At 37.0% G+C, this 15073-nt stretch overlaps 1 protein-coding gene and 1 pseudogene across 3 annotated transcripts in view; one reads left to right on the forward strand and one right to left on the reverse strand.

Moving 5' to 3' along the window:
- GABRB2 (gamma-aminobutyric acid type A receptor subunit beta2) overlaps nt 1-15073 on the forward strand; it is a 316460-nt gene that overhangs the window by 55946 nt on the left and 245441 nt on the right. The window lies entirely within an intron of this gene.
- On the reverse strand, nt 5860-6547 carry LOC133758504 (dnaJ homolog subfamily A member 1-like; annotated as a pseudogene).

The raw sequence follows: 15073 nt of genomic DNA on the forward strand, positions 1-15073 counted from the left end.
ATTCAGTGCAGAATCTAAATGTGTGGATGCATGAAGAGTAACTTAGGGATGGAGAGACAGTTTTACAGTAAGAGGTTGGCATTTTAAAGAGATTGTAAGCTGAGCTTTGATGGATGGAGGGGGCCCACCTTGGAGAAGACGTGGAGACAGAATGTACTGTGGTCAGATAACCAGCAAATCCATTTGTAGCTGTTTAAGCAAAAGTGTCAGTTGTTGAGCACCTGGCTGTGCTCCCTGGGGCTATAATGATGAGGTTTTGGAATGAAATCATACTTAGCTGATATTTTGGGGATGGGAAGAGCACAACTCCATGAGTTTTTTTTTTGACAGGCAGAGTGGATAGTGAGAGAGAGAGACAGAGAGAAAGGTCTTCCTTTTTGCCATTGGTTTACCCTCCAGTGGCCGCTGCAGCCAGCACATCGTGCTGATCCGAAGCCAGGAGCCAGGTGCTTCTCCTGGTCTCCCATGCGGGTGCAGGGCCCAAGGACTTGGGCCATAGCAGAGAGCTGGCCTGGAAGAGGGGCAACCGGGATAGAATCCGGCACCCCAACCTGGACTAGAACCCGGTGTGCTGGCGCCACAAGGTGGAGGATTAGCCTGTTAAGCCACGGCGCCGGCCATGCTTTCTTGCTTCATATGAAATGTAACCAAAAATGCCTAACTATAAAATGTTTTTTTTTTCCAGAACTGATCTTTTTAAAATTTTTATTTATTAATTTTTGCAAATTAAACCTGTTATTTAATGAGTACAAATTTCCTAAGTACAACTTTAGGAATATAGAGATTCTTCCCCCCATACCTGTCCTCCCACTACTGCTCCCACAATACCTCCTCCTCCCTCTCCCATTCCCAGTCCCATTCGTTTTCAATTAACTTTATACACAGAAGACCAACTCTAATACTAAACGAGAGAGAGAGAGAGAGAGAGAAAGAGAGAGAGAGAAAGAGAATGCTTCAATATGTTGATCACTCTCCAAATGGCTGCAAGGGCCAAGGCTGGCCCAAACCTAAGCCAGTAGCTAGGAACTCCACTCAGGTCTCCAATGTGAGTTTCAGGGGTGCAAGTACTTAAGACATCTTCCACTGCCTTCCCAGTTACATTAGCTGGGAGCTGGATTGGAAGCCGAGCAGCCAGGACTGGAACTAGCATTCTGGTATGAAATGCCAGCATCGCATGTGGCAGCTAACCCTGTTGCGCCACAACACCAGCTGTGTATATATTTCTTATCCTAGGATATTATTATTTTGCATCTTCAATCTGAGTGATGAACAAATGTTCTTTTGTTTGTCTTAATTAGTTTAATAAGAACAGTTTATGAGAACTGGGAATAAGGATTATGAATTTTTAAACTTTGCATACTTCTACATAATTTTCAAAAAAATTCCTAAGACTGTATGGAACAATCTGGAAAACCAATTTAAAGATGAAATGCTAGGGGTGGATGTTGTGGCACAGTGGGTTAAGCTGCCACTTGGGATACCTACATCCTTTGTCAGAGTTCCTGATTCCAGTCCTGGCTACTCCATGCTTCCAAAACCGCTTTATGCTCTTGTACCTGGGAGGTAGCAGATGATGAGCCAAGTTCTTCAGTCTCTACCACCTACATGGGAGACCCAGATGGTGTTTAGGGCTCATGGCTTCAGCCTAGCTCATCCTTGGCTGTTGTGGCATTTGGGAAGTGAACCTGTGTGTGGTAGATCTCTCTATATATCTATATCCTTCTATCTCTCCCTCTGTCCTTTTTTCAAAAAAAAAGAAACGAATGTCTAGATATAAAAATGAAATAGTCCAATACCATTTTCATAGGAAAAGAGCAGGATTCTCTAGGTGCTTGAATCTTTTTTAACTGGCCATTTCTATTTTGATGTCAGACAGTATCATGACTTCTGTAATCAAACTAAATTATTCTTGAGAGATACACCTACACTGATGTATTTAGTGTATATATGGTTCTTCAAAAAGTTCCTGTAAAAATTGAGTAAAAAGATAAGTTTATTTTGGTGAAAATCATTTTGAATGCTTGCATTTTTTCATAATCTGCATTCCATAAATTGTTTGAAGTCGCTTTGTATCTGATTTTGATGGTCTTACTTGTTTAAAGAAACCCCTTTCTTTTCTTTTACTACTAAACTGTGGTATACAAAACAGTCCCAATGCTGTTACTGTTGTTATTGTTACCCTAAAGTATCCATCAGTATGTTGACTATTGTGAAGAAAAATGCATTTCTGAGACTGTAGCTATTTTAAGGGATGGAAGAAAAGAAAAGAAACAAAAACCTGATGATATTTAGGCCATCATGAAAAAATGAATTTTTTTCTTCTTCTTGTTTTCTCTCCATAAACGTTTTTAAGTAAAAATGTCAGTTGTGGGGTAGGTATTGTAGCACAGTGGGTTAAGCTGCCACTTGGGATGTCTGCATCCCAAATCGTTGAGCCACTCCCAGTCCTGGATCTGCTTCTGGTCAAGCTTCCCGCTAAATGTGACTTAAAGGAAGTATATGATGGTCTAGATATTTGGGTTGCTGCCACCCGTATGGGAGACCTGATTAAAGTTCCCATATCCTGGCTTCCACTTGATCCAGCCTCAATTGTAGACATTTGAGGAGTGACTCAGCAGATGGAAGATACCTCTTTCTCTGTCTTGATTCTCCCTTTATTTCTCTGTCTCTTTCAAATATGTTCAAAACTCAAAAAAATGTCAGGTATATTTCAGTTATATAATAAGTGTCAGGTATAAAAATTCAAAAAAATAAATGTTAGGTTATTTGACTACACTAAGACCCATCCATTGTTCTCAAAGCTATTTTGTAAATGCAGGCTTCAATAATTAAAATTGACATAAAAATACTGTGCTAAAATAGGAGATATTAAAAAGAAGTACTGGAAGAATTTTGTTCCTTTGATTTGTGACAGAATTTTCTGAGATGAAGCTCAATTTTAGAGGAATTGTTATGAGAAGAGGGAATTTTAGGGTGTGAAACTAGAGATAGGAAGGCCTGTAGGAAGTGATGATGTGAGAAGTGAGGCAGTGTTGATGTTGACCATCACTAAGATAGTGTAGTGAGGTTTAGGAAGGGTTCATATCCATCTAGTAGACTTGTACTTGTTGTATGAGGTCAGTGTTTTTTGTGATTTGTCATTTTGCCTACTGATCTGGATGTTAAATATCTTGGGTATGACTTCTCTGGGGAGAAGATGTGAACAGAGGTTTAGAGAAGTATTTAACAGAAAGAGTGAGAGGTATATAAATGTAAATATAGCACTATGCAGTGCTATGAGAGCAGCAGTTGGCATGAATACGTGTAAGGTATGGATCAGATTTTAAAAGGGAACTTAGGAATTCTTCCCCAGGAGTTCAGAAAAGACTTCACAGAATGTCATATCTGAGCTGATTTTCCTAATGCAAAAAATGAAACAAATGCTTTTCAGGCAAAGCAAACAGCGCTGTGCTAAATTTGCAAAGTAGTAAAATAGAGTGTGATAGTCACACCAATTAATACTGCTGGAGTGCAAGATATTAGAGTAAATGGAGATCATTGAGGCTGACTCAACTAATCATATATGCTTTATATATGATATTATATTGGATGTCTAGGTATTTAACCAAAGGGTGAATTTCCTATGCTGTGTTTTATACCTATTATTTTGAGACTAATTCAAAGTGAATGAAATAAGAAAGCTCTAGTACTCCATTTATGTAGTGTCACCTCATTTCTTTATATAGCTATCTATAATGGAATTAAAGTATTGTTAGTTTAAAAAGGAGCCCAAAGCTACTCGGAAGAGAAAACAGCTTAGAGGAAATTAGGTTGTTCTGGCAAATTAATTGTACTTACACAATATTAGTTTACAGATTGTCATGCCTTTTTTTTTTCTAATAGTAGCAGAGCCATTTATGATTCTGAGGTCATGAACAAAGAGGACCATCTGCATGACATGGGAAACTAATTAAGAATGCAGAGATTGGATAATGTGGTGTACACTACTGTGAATTGGGGTCAGGGCCCAGTTCTTTGTATGCACCCTTTTATTTAGCCAACTGCATCCTTCAGGTCTCTGTTTGATTGTCCCTTCCCCATGGAAATCATACACTCAGTTTTATTTTTCCTTTAGAAACTTTAGCAGCTTTTTTTTAATTATAAATTTAATTAAAAATTGCTTATGTAGTTGTTTTTCGTTTTGGTTTTTTGGCCTTGCCTTCTCTCTCTCTCTCTCTCTCTCTCTCTCTCTCTCTTTCTTTTCTTTCTTTTCTTTCTTTTCTTTCTTTTTTTTTTTTTTGTAGCTATTTGTTAAAGTGATGCCCTTGGGAGGGGAAGGACTTCATCATTGGAGAAGAGATCTGTATTATTATTATTTTTTTGGCATGATAAAATACTGCAGTGGTCAAGAGTTCCGGGTTTTGAATCCCAGAAATCAGATTTAAAGCCCATCCTCTACCTCTCAAGTCTCATCTATAAAATGGGGATAACATGGCAACCGCTGTAAATCTTGTTTTATTAATCATCTGTATCCCTGAGAGAGGAGTGAACCTGAAATTCAATGTATGGCTCCACTACCTGAAATATTGCTCGTCACATCATAAGTTCTTAACAAATATTTGAGGAATAAGTGAATACATGAAAGAAAGTACCCTATATCTGACCCAGGTTCTCACTGAGGTATGATTATGCAAAAGAAAGATTGGAGCTTGTTCAGTTTTGACTGGCTTATGCAAACAAGATATTAGGGGTTCTTTTGTTTAGCTGACTAGAGATTATAGTGCATTGGTCAGAGTTAGCTGTTTAGAAGTAAGAACTGGGTGAAGACCAATCACTTGTTTATCAGTTTTCTGGTTTTACCAAGAACAGGGTATGCGACTGTATTCTTTTGCCTTAATGTCACCCAGGTTCCATCCTTTTTGTATTTTGGCTTTGGCTTAACCTGAGAGAATCCATGTTTGCGCTGATCACACTTAATAACCTAAAATTTTTCACTTTTATTCTGTAGCTAGTACATAAAACAGTATTTATTTTAAGACAGTCTGTATATTTCTCTTTGTCTTAAATCAACAGCTAGAAGTGGAATTTCTGGATTTTAATATAGATACATGTATAACTTTGTAAAAATACTACCAAACTATTTTTCAGAGTGATATTCCAGAATGTATGGAAATTCAGGTCACTCTACATCTCTGCCAACAGTTGATGTTGCTCTTTATAAATTTAGTCATTTTAGTGGGAGGAGAGTGGTATCTCATTGTGCTTTTAATTTGCATTTTTTCTGATGACTAATGCTGTTGAGCAATTTTTCATGGAGATATTGGAGAGTTTGTGCATCTTCTTTTATGAAGTGTCTTTTTAAGTCTTTTGCTCTTTTTTAGTTGGGTTGTGTGTCATTTTATTATTGAATTGTAGCACCTGTGTGCATATTCTCAGCATCATCCCTTACAAGACACACACACACACACACACGTTTTCTCTTGGAATGTGACCTAACTGCTCTATTTTATACAAGCCTTTTATTTTTTCCCTCAGTACTTTTATTATAAAAATTTTTAGATTAACATAGCTGAAGCAACAATAGTAGAGACCTAGTGAGTGCACCTCACTGAGATTCCTCTAATGGTGAAGTATTATAGAACCTTGACATATTTCTAAAAATAAGAAATTAACAAATTTTTATAGATGCCCTTTATTGGAATAAGAAAGCACTGTTGCAAGTTTTTGTATTTGTAATTACTCTTCATTTTACTTAAAACACTACTGTGGTTGAATATTAAAACAAAAACAAAAGCAAGCAGTGATCATTTTATAGTGAATCCTTCACTTACTCACTGCTGTGTATAAAATGCCCACAGTGAGCATTATCCATTGCTCCCATTAAGAGGTTTGGCACTGAACAACTCCTCTGCCATGATGTTAATCATCCTTTATATGCTTCTTATTAATATTGGTGCCCTTTCCTGGTTTGGATCAAAGTCCACCAGTTCTACCTGATCCATTTTATCAGTATCTTCCATTTCCTTCCTCTCAGGGAGGAGCTTTTCCAGCAAAGAGATTTTATCAGGGGAAGGAAAGTCACTCTCAGGAAATTTTAGAGGACTCTCTTCATGAGCTCTGTGATAAATTGGCATGCCTCAAGTCAGCACACTCTGGAGACCTCCTGCTTGGAAGACCTGGCCTGGATGAGATGTGGTAACTGTGGTTCAGTTATTGAGAAAGGATATTGGTTTTTAGAAGCCACATAATGCTTCAACCAGCTGTATGTCCACACATGTAAACAAGCCATCTCCTTGTTCAGTGAGAACAGCCTGGTCATTCAGATCTGACAAAATGCTAATGTCTCCAAGTTCTGGTACTGTTATTTGGTCTCCTCCACCATGGAGTGTTACCTTCTGACCATCTTTCATGCCTTATATGAACTTCTAGAATTTGCTTTTTCTGAACTCTTTTCCTTCCACTGTAGCTTTTACATCCATCAATAGGACTGCTGCAGTCCCCAGAGCCCTGGTACCACATACATATAGACTGGATTTCCAGATTCTATCTGATGAATTCTTATTTGCATACCAAGTCATTGCTTCTCAAAGTGCCAGTTTCACTTCCACAGGTTTCCTTTTAGGTGTTCTGTTAGTTATCATGGATCCAGGAGAGCATATGGTATTTGTCCCTTTGGGACTGGCTTATTTCACTAAGTATGATGTTTTTCAGATTCATCCATTTTGTTGCAAATAGCATTTCATTGTTTACTGTTATGTAGTATTCCACAGTGTACATATCCCATAATTGCTTTATCCAGTCTTCCACTGATGGGCATTTAGGTTGATTCCATGTCTTAGGTATTGTGAACTGAGCTGCAGTAAACATTGGGTTTTACTTGCTGATTTCGTTTCCCTTGGGTAAATGCACAGGAATGGGATAGCTGAGTCTGATGGTAGGATTATATTCAGATTTCTGAGGTATCTCCAAACTGTCTTCCATGGGGGTTTTACCAGTTTACATGCCACCAGCAGTGCATTAGGGTACCTTTTTCCTCAAATCCTCCCCAGCATTTGTTGTTTGTTAATATCTATACGAAAGCCATTCTAACTGGGATGAGGTGGAACCTCATTGTGGTTTTGATTTGCATTTCCCTGACAGATAGTGATCCTGAACATTTTTTCATGTGTCTGTTAGCCATCTGGATTTCCTCTTTTGAAAAATGTCTGTTTAAGTCTTTTGCCCATTTCTTAAATGGGTTATTTGTTTTTCCATGAGTTCTTTAAAATAATTTTCTAAGTGTGCTGTGGATTTCAAATATTTTCTTATTATTGATATCTAATGTGATTCTCTTGTCAGAGAAGAATAAATAGTTATTACATGGAATAAATAGAACTTAATACAAGAATGAATAGAATTACATAGTTTAGTAATTCTAAATTACTGAGATTCATAAAATTTCATAGCATATGATTTATTAGTTTATCTTTTTAAATTTTTATATGCTTTAGAAAATTATATATATATATTCTTCTGTTTCCAGGCATGATATTCTATAAATATTAGGTTTTTTTAAAACTTTTATTTAATGAATTTAAATTTCCAAAGTACAGCTTATGGATTATAATGGCTTCCCCCCCCATAACTTCCCTCCCACCCGCAACCCTCCCCTTTCCCGCTCCCTCTCCCCTTCCATTCACATCAAGATTCATTTTCAATTCTCTTTATATACAGAAGATCAGTTTAGTATATATTAAGTAAAGATTTCAACAGTTTGCCCTCACATAGCAACACAAAGTGAAAAATACTGTTGGAGTACTAGTTATAGCATTAAATCACAATGTACAGCACATTAAAGACAGAGATCCTACATGATATTTTTTTAAAAAATTGATTAATTTTCTATGCTACTTCCAATTTAAAACCAAGTTTTTTTTTCATTTTCAATTATCTCTATATACAGAAGATTGATTCAGTATATACTAAGTAAAGATTTCATCAGTTTGCACCCACACAGAAACACAAAGTATAAAAATACTGTTTCAGTACTAGTTATAGCATTACTTCACATTGGACAATCCACTAAGGACAGATCCCACGTGAGACGTAAGTACACAGTGACTCCTGTTGCTGACTTAACAATTTGACACTCTTGTTTATGGTGTCAGTAATCTCCCTAGGCTCTAGTCATGAGTTGCCAAGGCTATGGAAGCCTTTTGGGTTCGCCGACTTCGATCTTATTCCGACAGGGTCATAGTCAAAGTGGAAGTTCTCTCCTCCCTTCAGAGAAAGGTACCTCCTTCTTTGATGGCCCCGTTCTTTCCACTGGGATCTCACTCACAGAGATCTTTCATTTAGGTTTGTTTTTTTTTTTTCCAGAGTGTCTTGGCTTTCCATGCCTAAAATACTCTCATGGGCTCTTGAGCCAGATCTGAATGCCTTAAGGGCTGATTCTGAGGCCAGAGTGCTATTTAGGACATCTGCCATTCTATGAGTCTGCTGTGTCTCCTGCTTCCCATGTTGGATCGTTCTCTCCCTTTTTGATTCTATCAGTTAGTATTAGCAGACACTAGTCTTGTTTGTGTGATCCCTTTGACTCTTAGACCTATCAGTGTGATCAGTTGTCAACTGAAGATGATCACTTGGACTAGTGAGATGGCATTGGTACATGCCACCTTGATGGGATTCCAATAAATATTAGGTTATTTAGTTTAGAAGATCACTCAAATTTTCTGTATCCTCCTGATTTTTGGTCTGTTTCATCCACTAACTACTGAGAGAATGTTGTTAGAATTTTTAACTGAAGTTATGGATTTTGTTGACTTTTCTCTTTAGATCTGTTAGTTTTTGCTTCATATATTTCAAAGCTCTTTAATTACATGCATGCACATTGCATGTTTTATCTTTTAAATGTACTCATGTTTTTGTCATTCTGACATACCATCTTTATATTTAGTTTTATTATCCCTTTAGAAATCTAGTTTGTCAGTTTTTAATGTAGCTGTTCTAGCTTTCCCAATTTAGGTATTACAATTCCTTTCATTCTCTTATATTTCTCTGGAACTTTAAATTCAGAATGTCTATCTGTGGACAGTTTGTGATTGTAACTTCTTTTCTTACCCACTCTGACATTTTATTCCTAATAAGTACTATGTCTGTTTATCTAAATCTTACATTTAATCTAATGATTTGTGTAATTAGGGTTTACATTAAGCACTTTGTTATTTCTGTTCAATTTCTCCCTTGTTAATTCTTAGCCTGTTGAGCCACGGCGCCGGCCCTATTTCTGATAGATTTCCCAGTTTGTTGGTATACACTCTTTGTAGTAATTTCTGATGATTCTTTTATTTCTGTGGTATCTATTGTTACATTTCCTTTTTTATCTCTGATTTTGTTGATTTGGGTCTTCTCTCTCCTTTTTTTAGGTAGTTGGGCCAGTGGTGTGTCAATTTTGTTTATTTTTTCAAAAAACCAGCTGTTTGGTTGATCTTTTGTAATTTTTTTTATTTAGTTCTGTTGATTTCTTCTCTAATTTTAATTATTTCTCTTCTCCTACTAGTTTTGGGTCTGGTTTGCTGCAGTTTTTCTAGATCCTTGAGATGCATTGAAATCTCATTTATTTGGTGCCTTTCCAATTTCTTGATGTAGGCACCTATTGCTATAAACTTCCCTTTTAAGACTGTTTTTGCTTTATCCCGTTAGTTTTGGTATGCTGTATTGTTATCTTCATTTGCTTCCTGGAAGTTTTTGATTTCTCTTTTGATTTCTTCTATGACCCCGTGTTCATTCAGGAGCATGTTATTTAACCTCCATGTGTTTGCATATGCTCCAGGGATTCCTGAGTTGCTACTTTCCAGCTTCATCCCATTGTTGTCTGAGATGCTGCATGGTATGATTCTAATTCTTTTGAATTTGCTGAGACTTGCTTTATGGCTTAGTATGTGGTCAGTCCTAGAGAAAGTTCCATACACTACTGAGAAGAATGTGTATGTGTATTCTTCAAGTGTAGGATGAAATGTTTTGTAGATATCTGTTAGATCCATTTGGGTAATAGTGTCGATTAAATCTGCTGTTTCCTTGTTGATCTTTTGTTTGGTTGATCTGTCCATTGCTGAAAATGGAGTATTGGAATCCTGCAATACTACAGTATTGTAGTCTAAGTCTCTCTTTAAGTCCCTTAGCATATCTTTGAAATAAACTGGTGCTCTGTAATTAGGTGCATACACGTTTATAATATTACATCTTCCTGTTGAATTGATCCCTTAATCATTATATAGTGCCCCTCTTTGTCTCTCTTAATAGTTTTTGTGTTAAAGTTTATTTTGCCTGATATCTAGATAGCTACGCCAGCTCTTTTTAGGTTTCTGTTGGCATGGAATATCTTTTTCCAACCTTTCACTTTCAGTCTGCATGCAGCTTTGTTGGAAAGATGTGTTTCTTGCAAGCAGCAAATAGTTGGGTTTTGTTCCTTAATCCATTCAGCCAGTTTGTGTCTTTTAACTGGAGAGTTGAGGTCATTAACGTTCAATGTGACTATTGATAAGTAGTGACTTTGCCCTTCCATTTTCCCAAAGATATTTCTAATGTATACTTTGAACTTCCTGTGATCTTTTGCTGAAATATTTTCTTCCTTTACTTTCTTTAGTATTGATGACCGTGTTTCTTTATTTCTGTGTGTAACACATCTTTAAGCATCTTTTGCAGGGCAGGACAAGTGGTGACAAATTCTTTCAATTTCTGTTTGCTATGGAAGGTCTCTATTTCACCTTTACTCACAAATAAGAGCTTTGCAGGGTATAATATTCTGGGCTGGCAGTTTTTTTTTCTCTTAGTACTTGGGCTATATCTCACCATTCCCTCCTAGTCTGTAGGGTTTCTGAAGTGAAGTCTGCTGTGAGTCTAATTGGAGATCCTCTGAGAATAATCTGGTGTTTCTCTCTTGCACATTTTAGAATCTTGTCTTTATGTTTCACTGTAGTGAGTTTGATTTGTCATGGCAAGGATCTTTTCTGGTTATGTTTATTTTGAATTCTGTGTGCTTCTTGTACTTGGATGTCTCTTTCTTTCTCCAAACCTGGGAAGTTTCCTGCTAGTATCTCATTAAAAAGGCCTTTTAATCCTTTATCTCTCTCCATGCCTTCAGGAACTCCTAGAACCTGAATGTTGGTTTTTTTTTTTATAGTATCCTGTAGATCCCCAACAATATTTATTTAGATTTTCTAATTTCCTCTTCTTGCCTTTGGTTTGACTACATACTTTCCTGTGCTCTAAGTCCAATATTCTCTCTTCTGCCTCACTAATTCTGTTTTTAAGGCCTCAACTGGGTTTTTTATTTGTTCTATTGAATTCTTCATTTCATTTTGTTTTCAGTATTTCAATTTCATGTTCTGTTGAATTCCTCATTTCATTTTCATTCCTTCTTAAGATTTCATTTTCATGAGAGAGATTTGCTTTCATGTCCTGCATGGATTTCAGTAGTTCTTGTGTTTGTTTTTGATTACTTCTAAATATTCTTATCATCAGTTTTTTGAGTTCCATTTCCTGCATTTCTTCTATCTCATCATCTTCACAATCTTGTATTGGAGTGTCATGTTCTTTTGGGAGCATCATGTTGTCTTCCAAGTTCTTTTTTCCTCAGTTGTTGCATTTGTTGTTCAGCATTTGTGGAGATACTCGTTGGTTTCTTCTTTTTTTTTCCCCTGCTGTGGCAGCTTTTCTTGTTGTACTGTGACTCTGTAGTTAAGTGGACTGTGTGTTTTCCGTGAATCTCTAGAGGCTGTGGTGGGTGTGGCCAGAGAGCTCTGTTCAGTTCTTCAGAGTTAAGGGTGTGCCTAAGGTGACATACCCAGGTTTGGCATGGTAAATCTTCTCTCTCTCTCTTTATTTTTTTAATCAGAATGGAAGTAATTCCCTTAGCTGAGCTATTCTCAATGGCAATCAGTGCCTGTGCGCTAGCCCCAGTGGGCATAATATTCGTTTTTTCTGTTCCAAAGACCACACAAAGGATCTGTGCAGTCCTCAGTGTAGGCTCAGATTTCCCTGCAATGTCTCTCACTGAGTAGCCAGGGCCAGCTGAGCCAGATTCCCCTGCAGTGTCACTCACCGGGTAGCCAAGGCCACCCAAGCTTGTGGCGTCTCCCACCAAGACAGCTCAAGTCTCAGCCACACCATAAGTTCTCCTACACATCCTAAGTTTTTTTTTTGTTTTGTTTTGTTTTGTTTTTTCACAGTTCCGGTTCAGAAGTTCCACACATTCACTAGGTCTCAGCTGCCTATTATTACTCCCCACCAGAGTCAGGTTTCTCTGCTTGGCTGATTGCTGGTGCAGCCCCGAGCTGATGTAGCTGTTATGTATGTCCAAAATGGCGCCTGCTCTGTCAGCTTGTAAGCCTTTGTAAGGTGAGTGGAGAGAGAGAATCGTGTCCATACCATCCCTTTTATTTTTTCTCTCCTCTAGTTAGGCTGGTGTACTTTCCCCCATGGGTCTTTAAGCCTTGTTCTCTCTAGGCTCTTCTTGCCACTTTTCTGCCAGCGTCTCAGGCTACTGCGGTTTCATCTCACCTCACTTTCCAGCACTGGAGCGGAGACTCTCCGCATCTGGAGTCCCGAGCTGTGAGTGCCCATGCCCTCCAAGTAGGTTCACCATGTCCCTCTAATTCTGGAAGAGTTTCCTTTGCCGTTTTTTCCCTAACTCTTCCCTGAGACTACACTATCTCCATTTTTATTAAACTATCTTCTCCTGGACTATCTGTGAGCCCCCTCCTTATTCCACCATCTTGAAACCACCCACAAAGGAAGTGTGGTGCTTATGAATCTCCCTTCCTGCATTGTTTTTCTTCCAAGTATTGCACCCCTCTGTCATCTGATGACCACTACTTGAACACAGTTGAGTTATTTATTTTATTTTATCCACTTGGTAGAAAAGGGAGGACAGACATGAGATGTGACAGTGCTAGTCTAGTGCTGATTAGTCGTCATAGTAATACCAGAAGTTATAAATATGTTTTCATAACATGTTGCTTCTCCAAAATGACTTTTAAAAACAAAGTCAAGAGCCTGGAACTCCATCTTGGTTTCCCACATGCGTGCAAAGGCCTAAGCACTTGGAGCATCATCTCTGCTTTCCCAGTCCTGTTATCAGGGAGCTGCACTGGAAGTGGAGCAGCTAGGACTTGATCTGGTGCCCATATGGTATTCTAGTGTTGCAGGTGGTGGCATTACCCACTATATCACAACACTAGGCCCCAAGATGACTTTTGATTTTCAGACTATTTGGGTCAATCATTTGCACACTCATGAAGATGTTCCAAACCTATTCTAGTAATGGTGACTATGTTAAACAATGAAAACATGGCTTTTTTAAACTATGCATACTTTTACTCAATTAAAATATAGGGAGCCTATCATGTGGTGAGATTCATTGTATTTATTGTACCTGAAACAATTATATTTATTCACATTGTTTTGTAGTCTGAGAAAGATATTTTTGTCCCCATCAATATAATTAAATTACATTTAATATTTCATAATATAATGGTAAAATTAAAATTAATCATTTATATAATATAAAATTATCTAGTATAATTCAAATGTTTTATATTAAAGATAAAAAAATTTATATGTTAGTATAAAATAATATAAAATAGAAGTATAATTATAAAGGAATTAGAATTATTTTTTAAAATACGATATTTTTATTTTCTTATTTCATATATTTTATATATGCACATAAAATAATTTGACAAAATTATATTTATTGTCAAGATATTTAGTATTTTTAAAACATTTAGTATTTCTTTTTTTCTTTTATAAGAGAAAAAATAGGTAAGTATCTAGATTTAAATACAGATATATACATAATACACCTAAAAGGAAATCTGATTCAATGGTCTAGTTTTAAAAAATTATTCTTAGAAAGTTTATAAAATATAGAAAAAAGTGTAACTAACTTAGAGTCAAATATGTAACTAGCAAGTGTCTCAAACTTTGCCATTAACATTGAAAAATAAAAGCATAATTAGGTCAACATCTTTCAAACCATCAAATGTGAAAATAACACAATTCACAGTTTGGCACAAAAAGTACTGTAAAGGCTACTGCCATTTACAATGAATAAGGGAAAATCACAACTATTTAAAGATCAGTAGCTGAAAGATAATTAATTCTACCTTACCAAAGGCAAATTATTTTCTCATCCTTTGACGACTCATAGCACCTCTTTCTTTCTAAGAGACTTGGCACAAAGTCTAATTTTTGGAAAGCAGTTCAGAGTTCTTTTGGAAAGCATGTCACATACATGTGCATAGCTCTTTGTGTTTTCTTGTTAACTTTAGTTTCATAATGTGTTCATTCAGTTTAATAAGGAAGTATTTTACAGTACTGTTTATTCAAGGTCTTTTCTGGGGTTTAATGTAACCTCTTAAACACTGAAAATTTATTATATAAAACAGTCCATTAACTAAATGATGCATGCAATTAAATATATCAAGAAAAACTTAATTTAAAATAAAAATGTGTTCTAAAAGATGTGGGAAAATTGTGACCTTGCCTAATATATTTGGAAACATCTTTTTTGTTTAACATTTACATGTTTATATAAAAAGCAGAGATACACGGGTGGGATAAGTGGCGGGGGAGAGAGAGAGATGTTCCATCTACTGCTTCACTCCCCAGATGGCTGCAGCCAGGAGCCAGAAGCTTCATCCTGGTCGCCCATGTGGTTGGCAATGGGCCCAAGTGCTTGTGCTTTTCTCCACTGCTTGCCCAGGCATAGTAGCAGGGAACTGGATCCAAAGTGGAGCAGCAAAGACTCGAACCAGCTGTCACAAGGGATGCTGGCATTGCGGGCAGCAGCATAACCCACTGCTTCACAGTGCCAACCCCTGGAAACATCTTTTAATGCTGTGAAATCTGAAATGCCAATCTCTTAACAGTAATCTCCCTTTAATTAAATAGGATTTACTTTCATAATGAAAAGAATGACATCCACAAAGTCTGTAATCATTGAAGCCTTAGGGGAGGCAGATTTCAGAAGTTCAGATGTTAGTTGAGAAACAGTCGCAGAGTAAGAAAAGGGAAGATACAAACAAACAAAAAAACTGGGATGACACCAATA

The sequence above is a fragment of the Lepus europaeus genome, chromosome 4, assembly GCF_033115175.1.
Source record: "Lepus europaeus isolate LE1 chromosome 4, mLepTim1.pri, whole genome shotgun sequence".
In the NCBI taxonomy this organism is placed as follows: domain Eukaryota; kingdom Metazoa; phylum Chordata; class Mammalia; order Lagomorpha; family Leporidae; genus Lepus; species Lepus europaeus.